The following is a 14,804-nucleotide window of genomic DNA, read 5'->3' as shown; positions in this document are numbered from 1 at the left end:
ACAGCGATAGTGCATGCATATGCACGGCAATGTGCTCAAATACAAACGCATGGATTTTGTGTAGAATACGCATCGCACACACACACACACCACACACGTGTGTGTGCACACATACATACAACGCGTGTGTAAAGATCATCTACCATTGCGGACATAACGGCTGTCTGGAGATGCTCAGGGTGGCACAGGACTGTACGCAGATAGTGTGGACAGCAACACACACACCCAGCCGCCTTTGTCTCCCCACCGCTGGTGTTTGCCAACGGCGCATCAAGTACTCACGTTCGGCCGAGTCGACCTCGGCTCATTCGAGGCTCTCAGACACCACTTGCATTTCCAAAATGTTACAAATATACACGCACCAAACGTACGTACCGCACGGCCTGTAGAATTAACACGCACGTACAAATCGCGTGCAATGAACGCGCAATATCGCCCAACAGGAACCGCAATGCATCAAGGTTGCTTCTCGTTTGGAAATGGCTTCAGGCTTTTGGAGTCTAACCGGAGGATGAGGAGCAGAGGAAGCAGTGGGTCAACGAGGCAGCCGCCTTTGATGAGGGGGGATGGGTGCGTGTGGATTCAGGGTCATTGAGGTCATTTGCTATAAGGTCAGCCGCCAAACCCTACATGGAAACAATTATAATTTCGCATTGCTTGATCGTAGTGCAATTTATTACGTTGCAAATATTTACACTTATCGATGATGCTCACGGTGACGATGATGTTGGTGTCGATGATGATGATGATCATTGCGGTAATAATTTAACCATTGGCGCAAAATAAGTGCTTGATTAAATTCACAGCCGGAGACTCTGCGGGGTCGATGCCTCACCACCGTCATCATCAGCCAAGCTCAATCCACTGCTGGATAAAGGCCTTCCCAAGCCACCGCCACCCTATGTCACCCGCCGATATTCCCAGCCACTCACCAACCAGAGATGTGCATGTCTAAGACAAACCAGCTGACCCTGCCCAACCCAAACCCCACACAAAACAAGTGCCCGGCACATTAAAAGCAGGCACATATCAGCAGAGCGCCAAAAAGGGGTGGGGGAAATGCATACTTTTGCTGGCTGGCATATTTGGCATTTCACAGTCGTAATCGCCGCTCGTTTCCCCCTCCCAGCAACGCTAGGATCACGTTCGCTCTCTCTCGCAAGCAGCCAGCATGACCATTATGCAAATTGTAAAGCGTGGAATTCCACGTGTTTGGCTGAATGTGCAATTTTTTTGCCCATCCTCCAAGCGACCCCCCCCCCCTACCGCCCCCAACCCCCCCCACCCAAACACACAATGAATGCAGTGGACGATGTGTCGCCCGTGTCAATACTTTAGCACTTCCAGCAGCAGGGTGATGGTTGGAGGATTCGGAATTTTCCTGAGTGTTGTGCATCCTGTGTGTGTTTTTTTCTTAACACGTTCGGTGGGCAGGGACATACACAGACACGAACGAGAGATACAGATCCTCCAAGTAGCCTTCAACAGACTTTTCGGGGCAAGTGCCGTTCGTGTGCACGTATTAAGGCCGGAACGGTACACGAGGGGGTGGGTGGCAAGCACCTTTACCGGCAGTCTTTGTCTCCCCAGTGCTGGTGCTTATACACCACACCAGGTACTCAGTTAGGGCTGAGTCGTCCTAGGGGAGGCCCAGGACCGATTCAGAAATTAGATGTTGGCTGTGAGTGGGAATCGAACTTAGGTCTCTGGGTCTGTAGCGCAGTGCACAAACTACTCAGCAATGCAAATACACAACATAACTGCCTAAAACCAGACACTGCTTACGTTGAATAAGAAAACAATGCGTCAAATCTGCTATCTTTATATTTTTTATCGGCTGCTTATTTTGTTGTCCCCAATTATAATACAATTGTGTGTATCATGTCGCGATATCAGGAAATGTCTCTTTGGAACTCTGTAGCGAGCAGTGCACTACTCAGTGTTAGAAAATATCCCCACTTGCGACACCCCATGTACATGCCCTACAAAGAGCGTTCTTCGCATGTCAATCACAGTAATAGTTTTCAAACTATTAACATCAGATTTTTTCCCCGTCCAAATTTAAGCGAAAAGCCGAATATAATATGATCTGTTAAAATGCAATAATTGGTGACTGACACAGAACTCATCAACTCGCCACACTTGAAAAGCCAATTTAAGCAAGGCAGGCAGTACATTATGACCTGAATACGTGAATCAGTGGGTCATAATGTACTATAATGCTTAAGGGAGAGTACGATGTGTTAAAACTTTTACCAGCAAGACACTGGAAATGTTGACCCAAAGGACAAAATCTGGTGCAATCTGTAAATATTAATCTTTGTGTGGGAATAACTTACGGTTATAACGTCTACTCTTGAGGTAGTGGACCGCAAGTGTCTGTGGGACCCAACAAATTAAATTTTAATTATTCCTATTTTGTTTTATCAGGCAAGGCCCACTGAACTATACAGCTCTTTTTTAAATCCTTTATATTAAGTTCACTTGCTTGCTTGCTTGCGCGCTTACGACCGTGCAAATCTTTCGGTCGTTTTTTAACCCACTTCCCGTGATCCAATCGAGCTGACATTTTGCACACAGACTTGTTGTGCGTGACAATGTATTTTCGTGAAATTTTTTTCCAAAATTTTACACTTTTTAGGAAAAAATAAATTATATTTAATTACCAATTGCTTAATGATGGCAGGTAATCATCTGACCCATAGGTGGCAGCCATCTCAAGCCAGAGGACGAGAGGACTCTAGCCGCCACGCATATAAAGGATTTATAGTGAAAAACTTTGTTTTTACGGGTTAATTTTTCAGAAGCGAACTGGCCACAAATGAAAGCTCAACAAAGTGGCTTATCACGTGGAAATGTCTAGCAACCAAACACTCTAAACGCACGTTTCTAAATGTACAGCGAAAAACCCCGGAGGACCGGAGAAAAAATACACGGGGAAAGAGACATGCAACCTCCAAATATACAGGCGTCAGGGTCTCGGGATCGAACCATCAACGTCATGCATACCAGGCGAGGGAGTTAACATCTCACCACTGCTGTGCCTGGTTGGCAATTGACAGTCTCTACACATGCTCATAAACACTTGCAGATATTGCAATTAAATAACAACCCACATCCCTTTGAGATCCCACAGGATTGTTTTTTTATATCTTTAGAATTTTATCGAAATCCCCGCAGGATCCCATAGTGTCGAGTGCATGTTAGTGGTGTTCTTTTTGGATATCATCCAGAAGGATGCATTATCACAATAAACGCTGTACGCCAACAGGGTTTGAATCTGCACGTGATGAATGTACTATCTGTAGACACTGAGTGTCAAGAGGAACTTTTTAAAATATGTTAGCGAACTAATTTCATTTTAAAAATAAAATTATCAAACGTCAGAGCAAAGCTACATGATGAGAAGTGCCATACTTCCCACGATAAAATTAGTTTCACACAAAATAAGTGAAAATGTTTATAGTTGTTTCGTATAAATATTTATTTCCATCATTATCATCAGCCATGGTGAACCCACTGCTGGATGACGGCCTTCCGATGCCGCTGTCACCTCTCACGACCCTACAATGTAATGATCCGGGCAACTTTGTTCTGTCACGGTGAGACGTTGTCCACTCACTCGACGCAACCAGCAGCCACGACCGGAAACTCCCAAAGCGTTATTCGGGATTTCACGACCGCGTCCGTACACCGAACCCTGCATTCGTCGAGGTGGCAGACAATGGGCCCACGCACATTCATTCGCGCGTTTGTAAAATGTTCATCACAAAACACCGATTGAACCGTATGCCGTCATGCAAGCGATAAAGTGCAACCCGTCGGCCTCGCCGGCGAAAACAAAAAACTAAAAACGAAGTCCGACAAAGGGGTGCGTGGAGCGGTGGAGTGAGTGAGTGAGTGTACAATCGAGATCCAAACGGTCTGGATGCATAATTTAGACCGACGGCAGGCTCACAATTGTGTTTGTACGCAAATAGGGCTTTGGGGGGCTACGGAGGATGGGCGGACGTGGAGGAAAAGGGGGGTGGGGGGGTGAGTGTTGGGCAAGCACAAAAGGATGCTAGAGGCAACTGGGAAAGTCAGCTGGCACGCGGTAGTGGCGGCGGCAGCAGCGGCACAAGCGGCGGCTCCCAACAAAGAAAAAAAAGTTGTTTTTTTGTTTTCATTGCAACTCAGAAACAGCAACCCCGATTTCGGCACGAAAGGATCTTAAGAAGGGGGTGGGGGGGGAATGGGCTCACTGTCCTATCCAAGTGGGGACCACCTGCAGGGGTATGAAGATGTTATATGGGGAAGGGGTAAGGGGTAATGTAACTAACATACTGGGGGAAGAAAAGGAACAGGGGGAGGGAGCAGGGGGGGAAACCAGTGGGGGGTAAACTAACTACTGTATTTTAAATACTTCAACAATTTTTATTTCACCACGTAAGGCCCACTGAGCTATGTGGCTCCTTTTCAAAAGCGACCTGGCCACAAATGATGGCCCAATGAAGTGGCTTATCACGCGGAAACTGAGAGTAGCAAAATCCTCTTAACGCACGTTGATTATAATCAATGTGGAGGTGAACAAACTGGAGGGCCCGAAGAAAGAACATCCAGGCGACCACGGAGTGAGAGGGAGAGAGAGACGCAAACCCCAAATACACAGAAGGCGTCACGGTCGGGATCGAACTCACGACCTCCTGCACACCAGGCGAGGTCGTTAACATCTCACCATCGGGAGAGAGAGAACACGCAAACTCCAAATATACAGGAGGTGTCAGGGTGGGGATCAAACTCACAACCTCCTGCATACCAGGCGAGGCATTTAACATCTCACCACGGAGAGAGAGAGAACATTCAAACTCCAAATACACAGAAGGCGTCAGGGTCGGGATCGAACTCACGACCTCCTGCACACCAGGCGAGGCATTTAACATCTCACCACGGGGAGAGAGAGAACATTCCAACTCCAAATATACAGGAGGCGTCAGGGTCGGGATCGAACTCACGACCTCCTGCACACCAGGCGAGGTCGTTAACATCTCACCATGGGGAGAGAGAGAACACGCAAACTCCAAATACACAGAAGGCGTCAGGGTCGGGATCGAACTCACGACCTCCTGCGTACCAGGCGAGGCATTTAACATCTCGTCAACCACGGCGCCCTCCGCTGAGCCACCGCTCGCTACGAAAAGCCACACATTGGGGTTCAAACGGCCACCAATGGTGGCGGTGGTGGCCGGGTCACACGCTTGCCTGCCACGCCGATGGCACCGAACCAACCGCCTGTGTCTCGCCGCCATCGCTGAAAGGTTGTCCACCTTTTCCCTCCAGGAAGCCAAACCCAAAGCGTATTTCTCCGGCAGCCAAGATCCATCGTAACCGCGCTGTACGACGCGATGCATTTCGACGCGTCGGACCTTGCCACGTAAGCGATTCCTGCCGCCCAAACGCAACTGCTGATTGCCGGGCTGTCCAGGTCAAACGCGGGCGGGTGGTCAAACCGAGTGCCACCCCCCTGATCAGGGTCGGTAATGTGGTTGGAGGTCGCCTCTCCTCTTCTGCTGCCCTCATTTTCTCGAACTCCCTTCCCTCGACTTCACACAGTGCACACCGACGTCGTGTCAGTTGCTCTTCAAACGCCACGCGAAAGCGAGACAGAGAGAGAGGATGTGAAGTGGAACGCATCTGGCTGACTGACGTGACTCTATGTCAGAGGGTCGTGACTTCCAATGGCGATCAAGGCGCCACTCGGCCCTTCTACCGTCATCCCTACAGAGGCCGCAACGATTTGTGGTAAAGCTGACAGTCGTTGTGCTGCTGGAGAGACTGTCCTCCGTCAAACGAACGTGGAATTTCCACCACTGGCTCAGGACCGTCAAAACATATGAACAGTGCCCCAAATATTGTTTTCTAAAATATTTTTTTACTCGTCATTTAAGAACCCAGAATACATCCATAATACATGTTTTTTTGGGGGGGAGGAGGGGGGGGGGGGTTAGATTTCGTGAATATTTAAATGTGTCATTAAATACAGTTGTGAATTTCGACAAGGAGGGACAAAATTATCGGACAGCGCGTGTTCCAAGCTCGGCGTCATGCACCCTCCAAAGAACGATTGAGGGCGTCCGGGCTTGCTGCCCTTCCCTGATGATCGGGAGCAGTGAATTTAAGGGGGGGCGGGGCGGGGTGGAAGGAACAATTTAACCAAAGTAAAATACCGTGAAAGCGATGTCCGAGTTTGTAATTATTTTTTTCTCCCAGCAGCAACGGTTACCTTGCGTTAACGAAGGTGGTGCCGTATGCAGAGTCCATCCCTTGTCCCCGAGCAGCGAGACATTTAGACTTGACAGTTGCCTACGTTCGCACGGTACTACTGACGTAACCTAATTCCTCCTTCCTCTCCTCCCAACCCGCTCACCGCGACTCTCCCGAACTCAGGAAGGCCGCAACGAGTCTCAAGACTCTCCCGCAGGAAGACCCTGCTTTGGGGAGGTGAGGATTTCCGCGTTCGGGAGGAAATCGCAAGCATCCGGAGAAAACGCGCCCGGCGCGAGAGGGGCACCACGCAGCGCGGTGCGTTGGAAAAGCGCCGATTCTGCAGCAGCGAGAGGGAGGCTGCCAATTTGCCAGATTATCAGCGGCGAGCAGGCTCGCGCGTACGGCCCATACAGCGGCGGCGCACACGCGCATCTCCGATTAGCCACGCGCCCGCGATTAGAACGGTTGGCTACGTGCGGTGCGAAAATAAGTTCAACGTACGTGCACGTAGTCATCTGAAGGTCGGCAGCCTGACATCGCACTGGGCGTTCATTGCTTTCTATCCTGGGCATAGGAAGCACGCCGACACGACGAGAGTCCCCCGTGTAGCCTTTAACAGACTGTTGGATGCAAGTGCTGTTAGCGAGCACCTATGAAGGACTGCACAGCAACACGAGGGGCTGGGCGGCCAGCACCACGCCCGGCCGCCTTTGTCTCCCCAGTGGTGATGTTTATACACCACACCAGGTATTCATTTGAGGCTGAGTTGACCTAGGGGAGGCCCAAGACCGGTTCAGATTATAGTCACTGATGTTGTTGGCCGTGAGCAGAAATCGAACTCGGGTAGCCGGGTTCATGGTGCAGTACGCGACCGTTCCCCACCATCACACATACACACAATGACACATTAACGTACAGCCTTAGCGTACAGGCTTTTGCCAATCCACCGCTGTATGAAAACCTCCCCACACAATGTAAGCTTGTGGGTTTTTTAATTGCCATACTTCACCACAAAGAAGAAGACCACAAAGGTAAGTTTGGATTGGTGCAAGATCGTTAGGGGGGGTGGGAGTGTGAGGGTGGATGGGATGAAGTGAGCACCCAGACTGATTGCAGCTGGTATGCATTGATGGCTGAGTAGACCTAGGAGAGACCACAGCCAGCTTCAGATATCACCTACCACGATTGTTAATGACGGCTGGGAATAGAATCTGGGTCAATTGATTCCGAGTGCAATGTGCCACAAAGACAAAGATCCCCCGTATAGCCTTAACAGACTGTAGGGGCAAGTGCTGTTAGCGAGCACCTATGAAGGCCGGAACGGTACACGAGGGGGTGGGTGGCCAGCACCACGCCCGACCGCCTTTGTCTCCCTAGCGGCGATGTTTACACACCGCACCAGGTACTCATTTGAGGCTGAGTCGACCTAGGCGAGGCCCAGGACCGGTTCAGATAATCGTCACTGGTGTTTGCCATGAGCGGGAATCGAACCCGGGTCGCCAAGTTCGTAGTGCAGCGCGCTAACCGCTACACCACCGCTCCCCAATGTGCCACACACACACTGTGCCACCACCGCTCCTCACTGCCACATGCGCCGGTCGTCAATGAGCTTGCACAAGCGAACACAGCCGCACGCGATGCACGCCCGTGCCGAGACTCCGCCGTTCAGTGGCCTTCCCTGCAAAGCGGTGTTTCTTCACTCATTTTCAGAGGCGGGGGCGGTGGCTACTTTCGCTGATAATTACATCAGTGTGAGTGCCGCCACACATTTGAAACCATTCGGGGTTTGACAGCAGCACGATGATGATGATGGGGGTTGTTTTCGCATGTTCTGTATTGTCCGAGGGGGGGGGGGGGCACGTCAGGGGCCACACAGAAGGCCACCATGGGGACCCCAGTGGCTTTCGGGGCCTTGACATTAAAAGCACCGCGTCACCGTGGCTTGCATTGCCAGCACGCCGACAACCGTGAAGCTTCTGCAGAAATTTGGCTTCGTCCGTCCGTCCCAAAGTTCTCCTGCACCATTCCCACTCGTCGGTCACGAGCAGCCGCGCTACGCCCCCAACCCCCCCCCCCCCCCCCTGTCGCCTTACATGGCAGCGAGCAGTGAACCCCACACCTGCTTGCAGGCTGAACATATGTTGCCACTGCAATCGTTAACAACAACAACCACACGTTGTGGTTCGAGCGAATGAAATATATAAGCTAATTCAGTACTCGCCTTGAAAAAGGTACATTCTCGACGTTCACGCACGGCGCGGTGTTTGATGTAGTGACGTAGGTCAAAGGTGCAGCCCTGCAACTGCTCGCTCGCACCACTGTGGGCAGAAGGGCCACCACTAGAGGGAGCTCGAGGGGATATTTTTACCCGACTCATCCACTCTGGCCAGACATGGTGTTGGGAGTGCCCACACTTTTCCCAACCACACACTCCTGGGTGGACAGTGTTGGAGGAGAAATTAAGAAACTTGCCCCATTGTTTGTAACTTGCCCTCAATGGAAGAGGTAACACAACGTTGATTTAGCAGTGCTCAATACTAATTTCCCAGGGCGGTTGAAGATAACATTATTATCATTATTATTCAGAAAATCACATTGGCTTGTGTTGCAATTTCGAGGCAATTCAAGTTAATTCCACTCACACATATAAAAAAAAACTCAATTTTCTACGATAAGTTGTGTGCAGTTGATCTGTACTGTAATCACAAAAAAACAATTTTGCAGAATTACTCGGGTCCATTGTAAATCTGTAGGGCCTGGGGGCAGTCACAAAACGATGGTGCACAAGTGACAAGACGATGTTGCCGGCATCGAGTTCAAAAGTGAAATGCCCTGAGCACAAAATCTTGTTATCTACGATACCAGTGGCTGCTTGCTTTTCAAATGCAGTGAACTGGCCAAGCATTTTTTCTTCTTTTCTCGAGCAGCATCAGAAATGATTTCGTAATTGCGAAGATTGATGTTACAGTTATTTTTTTTGCGTGTGAAAAATGTCTCAGACTGATGGGTACATTTGCGCTGACAAATAGCGTATAAACATTGCCGACATTGTTCAGAAATTCCCGAAACACAATATTAGCCATACGTGTGAAATGTTGCAAATATAAAAAAAAACCTACCGTCCTTTCTTCTCTTCGCTCGCACAAAACCACTACAGTCTTGACTGCCGTATAAAAACAAACGAGAATAATAATTCAGCGCGCGCGAAAAAAGATGCCCAAACCCGAAAACCAACAGCGCAAACACTTCACCTACGCGGCGCCACAATTGGCCGCATTCTCTCCGCTCTGTCAGTTGTCGCTAGACAGCAGCAGCAGCAGTCGGGTGCGGCGGGTGTACGATGTCGCGCTGATTCGCGACGACAGCCGCGCGTGAGAAACCCAGCGGCTCTTGACTCTGCCGAGCCTCCGGACACCCAGAATAGCAGGTAACAGGATAGGCCCCTTCCACTGGGAGGCTGTGGCGGATCTGCAGCTGTAAACAGCCCAGGTCCCCGTCTCTCCCGTGGGTGTTAACGCTTGCTCATGTACGTACGTATGTTGAACTTCTTTCGCACCGTACATAGCCAACCGTGGGGGGGAAGGACAGCAAACTAAACACAACAAGTAGTTCTAAATAAATTGATTTTCAATATCGATTTCAAAGTGCATAGCTCCAAGTGGCTTCCTAACATCGGTAGGAAGAACGTTCCAGACGGTCACCGAAGCGCATCTGAAAGCGCACGATGCAGTGACTTTCTTTACTCGATGGGCAGCCAAAATGTGCTTTGGCTGAACGCTTGCCACCCACGATGAACTTCACCCTCAGCCGATGATGGGTTCTTTATAAAATGCACAATTTCGTGCCGCTATTCCCCAGATTTCAAATGTACCATCGGCGTAATTTCACGGGACAAAAGTGGCAATGTGGAAGGCGTGCGGAGCCAGAGTGGCACTTCGTCACCCTGCGTGGTAGCGAACGGTCCGCGGGAGGAAGACGACACAGAACTGAGTTTCTTTAATCCTTTCAAGTGACGTCATTAGAGTGCACAACAGGGGTCGATGTGCTTTCACCCGCACGCCATTCAATGCAGAGCTGTTCGTCAGATGAGAGTCAAACAGATATTGGTATTTTCTCCGAGAGCTGGAATTTAGATAAATTAAGTGGGAAAAATATATATTAACGTCATTTTGTTCTGTGTCTTCATTGGTGATCGGGCATGAACTCACTACACGTGAGAATCCGGCCTAGAATCCAGCCCAAATTCGCACCCAGGATCTGAGCAATTCATTGTCTGACATCTGAGCAACACGGTGACCTCAATCGGGATTTATTTTAAATTTGTCAAACATTGCAACACCAAAACAAGGTCCAGAGTCTTCTGACTGAAATGAGTCACAGAGCACTGATCCTCTTCATTGGTCACCCTCGGCCAGTGGTGGAAATTCCACATTCCCCATGGTAGGGCCCAGTCTCTCCATGGGATGACCACACTTTACTTCACCCAGAGAGGGACGATTGGCTGAGTTGATGCCCTCCCGATATATTTGAACGTGTGGACGTTTGTGACTCGAGTGCTCTCACCAGAACACGTGGCAATTATGGGGAGAAAATCAATAAGGCAAAGGCGGTGCATGCAAACAGAGTCGATCACAGGTTGTAATTCAGCACCTTGTGGAGGGTTAGTAAATTGCATAGATTTTACGTGACTGGACCCCCCCCCCCACTGAGCTATGAAATGGTTTCTAGATGACAAAATAGCAAATTGGTACTGACAAATATGTATTACCTCCTCATATGGCCAGGACTCTTCCATCTCCTCTCTCGTGCAACGAAAAGCACTCGCTGAGGAAGTGAAATGGTCATCCCAAAGCACCCAAGCAGTACATTCCTTTACAAAGCCTTGAGACTCAGCGAGGCTCTCCTGGTTAGAACATTAATTACCGTTTCTATTGCATGGGGAATTCTTAAAAAAAAACATGACTTATTTGATGTAGTTACTGATATTCATATATATATTTTTTTACCATAATATTTTGAGGTTGAAACTGACAAATACTTTCCATGTGGATATTAACGCCCACTCTTACAGGAGACGGCCGGGTTTAGCAGCGACTGAGCCACTACTGGCATCAACTGCAAAGCTGCACAGCCTCCTTAAACTAACAGCACTGCAGTGCGTTGCCATACTGAAATGATTGCCATGCACAACGCCCTGCGGCGACACTCACTGCAGCTCCCTCTTGTGCTTGCGTGCGTGTACGCTGAGCCTCTCCCGCACCTGCCTCAAGACACAGACCAAGGCGAGGTCACGTGACAGCACAAGGTCAGGGGTCGAGAATTCCACGGACGAGTTGGGAGCAGTTGCGTCACCGAGCACTCGGCTGGGCCGCGGAAAAAACCCTCCAGCTCAATAGCTGTGAAACTAAACATTTATTATTATTATTGTTTACTACCAGGCAAGGCCCATTGAGCTATATAACTATTTTTCAGAAGCTCCATCTCCTCGCTTGACGTCCTCTCGGAAGCGCTCACTGCTTGGCTGCCGCTCCGCGACTACTTTTTTTGGCCACCGTCCATCATCTCTTCTCGCGCCGTGTCCCCTGCCCAAGCCCACCGACTTCTCTGAATATTTTTATCGATGCGATTCACCTGCGTGTGTCTCAATGCTCAATAAGGAAACTGCTTGCCCTTTTTAAAATAATCATTCACATTATCGTGGTGATGCCGCCTGTTTATGAATCGGGATAACGATGTGTCATTTTGATAATTGTTTTTTTTTACCTTTTTATCTGGCAACAAAACTGACACCTTTTTTTACAAGGAGTCATGTTTGCATTGACCACAATGCAAATTGAGCTCGGGGTAAGCATTGACACCATTGGAGCCTCCTTTGCCAGTAGAAAAATCTGAGGGTTAAAAAAACAATTATCATATTTTGCTACTGGCAAAGGAGGTTCCAATGGTGTAAATGCTTACCCCGAGCTCTCATACTCTGATGGTGAATTGTCTTTGAGTTGTGTGCCTTTTGGCGTCATCTGGTCCAACACCATGTGAGACTAGGCTCTAAGAAAAGCTGTCTCGGGTGTGAACCAATCAATTTCAAGGACAGTGCATACATTATCAGAGTTTTTTTTTGTATTCCGACCACAGGTATTGTGATCAATGCAAACATGACACTTTGTAAAAAAGGGTGTCAGTTTTGTTGCCAGATAAAAGGGTAATAACAACAATTATCATATTTTGCTGCTGGCAAAGGAGGTTCCAATGTTGATGTGTCATTTGATTAACAGATTATTGGTAGGTCACGGACAATTACATGTAAAAAAAAACACAACTTTTTTAAAGCAATGTAAAAGTTGAATGCTAAACTAATGAGCATGAACAACATAAAGGTTTTTTTTTAATCGACGGTCAATAATTAGCGACTCTCCCGTGCATTTTCAATCACCGTGATACCGGTCCACAATCGAGTAAGACCGATTGCCTGTGGACAACTCTGCTGTCGTCTTAGGCCCTCTAGTGGAGAAATTAAGATCACTCGCGTGGCAGCGGTCAGAACCACACGTGTCCCTCTCCACTTGGCTGGGTTCGTTAATTTACAAACAGATCAACCTTGGAGATTCAAAATCGTTGGGGGGGGGGGGGGGGGGGGGGAGAGGACACGGCTCTCAACATTAAACACAATTTTAACTGATGTTCAACGCCACAGGGAATGGGAAATGCCCGCTGTGCTTTCCGCACAAGCTCTGATCCGCTGTTTCTACGAGGAAAGTCTGCGGATGCCCATCGCTTTCATGCCACCTGCGGTAATTATTGTGTAAATTTGTTTATTTTTAATGCTCAGAATGTAGAAGCGGGGTCTGAGTCCTTAGTCCTTAGCAGGGCGACTGAACCCCCTTAACTTCACCCTCCTGCTCCCAGCCACAAATTGTTTAGAATTATTTCCGTATTCCAATTGTTTAAATTTCGATTTAAAGCTTTCGTGACTGCATGGATTCATCGGCTACAACGGACGGCTGCTTGCGTTGTGGCCGAAACGTCGTGAGAATTATTTTATTATGTTTTATTTTTATTATTTTATTATTTCCCTTCTACGTGACTTTACCGAAAGAACCAAGAAAATGCTTAACATTCTCCCTTGGGCACGAACGTTTGTAAGCAAGCAGTGACTTCTCGAACATACCGCTGAGTCCCGGCAAGTATGACCCCGGTAAACAGTTTCATTTTTGTCTTTCTGCCGCCTAAGGTGTAACGTTCCGCGGTCTCGGCCGTGTCGAGCCGGCGAGCGTCAATCGTCACCGAGCGGCGTGCAGAATGTGCTGAAGTAGGGGTCAGCGTCATCTCGACGGGCAATGTGTGCTCCGGTTCCTGCTACGCCTCCGCTGGCGGAGGTCACGCTTCTGCATATGTGTTATCAACAGAGACTCGGTCGACGGAACTAAAAATACTAACTGTCATCATGGCACCTGATATTATCAGACTGTGAGCAGATTTAGAAAGGTAATACATGTTGCAATGTATTTGAAGACTGTTGTAAAACAAGTTTGTGTACATTTTTTGCAGGAAACCGACAATTTACCCATTATACTAAACTCAACTATGTTTTATTTTTATTTTACCAGGTAAGGCCCACTGAGCTATATCTAGCTATTTTTCAGAAGCGACCTGGCCACAAATGGTAGCTCAACGAAGCGGCTCATTGCGTGGAAGTTCACAGCAGCAGCCAAATACTCTCAACGCATGATGCTTCTAAACGCGAAGGGAAAACCCGGAGGACGTGGAGAAAAATCCACGCAACCACGGGGAGAGAAAACATGAAAACTTCGAATAGACAGCAGGCGTCAGGGTCGGGATCGAACCCACGACCTCCTGTATACCAGGCGAGGCCGTTAACATCTCGCCACCGATGCTGGTTTTCCTAAGATCGCCCTCCTTTTTGAGACACTGCATAGCTGTCCCGAGAAATCTGAAATTCTTCCTGAGGAAGTAGAAGTCCCAGTTTCTTTGTCACATGCCCAATAACACACGGCCCATGACAGTGATATATTCTTCTTCCCACGGACATTGCCCCGGTTTTGTTTTATATCCCCAAAGTCAGAACCCCCCCACCCCCCCTACAACAACACCACTGTCAATTGCGTCTTCAACAGGAAATAAGCAGTGCCACTTTATACAGAGTAAAATCTCAGACATCATTGTGATGTCCGTGACCGAGCAAACACCGGCAACCTGGATGGTGTCTTCCATCTGGACGTTTTTCTCGTGACTCTAGTTCACAAACTCGCAATATATAAATATTTTTTTACACGTCGTGCCTTTTTAAAATTCCCACAAAAGCCTGGAAGTATAAACAGCATTTAATATATTTTGTGCCACCTCGTAAATCCGACCAGGTGGATCTCAGCGGTTGAGCAAGCGGCTCGCAATCCGAAGGCTTGCGAGGTTCAAATCCTGTTTTTTGGGGGGTGTTGACCCCCCCCCACTGCCCCCTCCGCCACCCAGGGTCAGTAAAATGAGAACCACTTTGTGTGTGACGTCAAGGGTAGTTGTTCAGCTGGATAGACTTGGCTGCCACC

General features: G+C 48.7%; 1 protein-coding gene across 1 annotated transcript in view; it reads right to left on the bottom strand.

Annotated features, from left to right (window-relative positions):
* The window catches only part of LOC133356390 (FYVE, RhoGEF and PH domain-containing protein 1-like), a 118,425-nt gene that overhangs the window by 68,311 nt on the left and 35,310 nt on the right, over positions 1-14,804 (bottom strand). The gene's annotated exons all lie outside the window — the stretch shown is intronic.

This window comes from Lethenteron reissneri, chromosome 54, assembly GCF_015708825.2.
Source record: "Lethenteron reissneri isolate LAM-NWPU_2019-01 chromosome 54, ASM1570882v1, whole genome shotgun sequence".
Classification (NCBI taxonomy): Eukaryota; Metazoa; Chordata; class Hyperoartia; order Petromyzontiformes; family Petromyzontidae; genus Lethenteron; species Lethenteron reissneri.
Note: the sequence above shows the minus strand (reverse complement) of the source record. Positions and strands in the feature narration are given on the sequence as shown.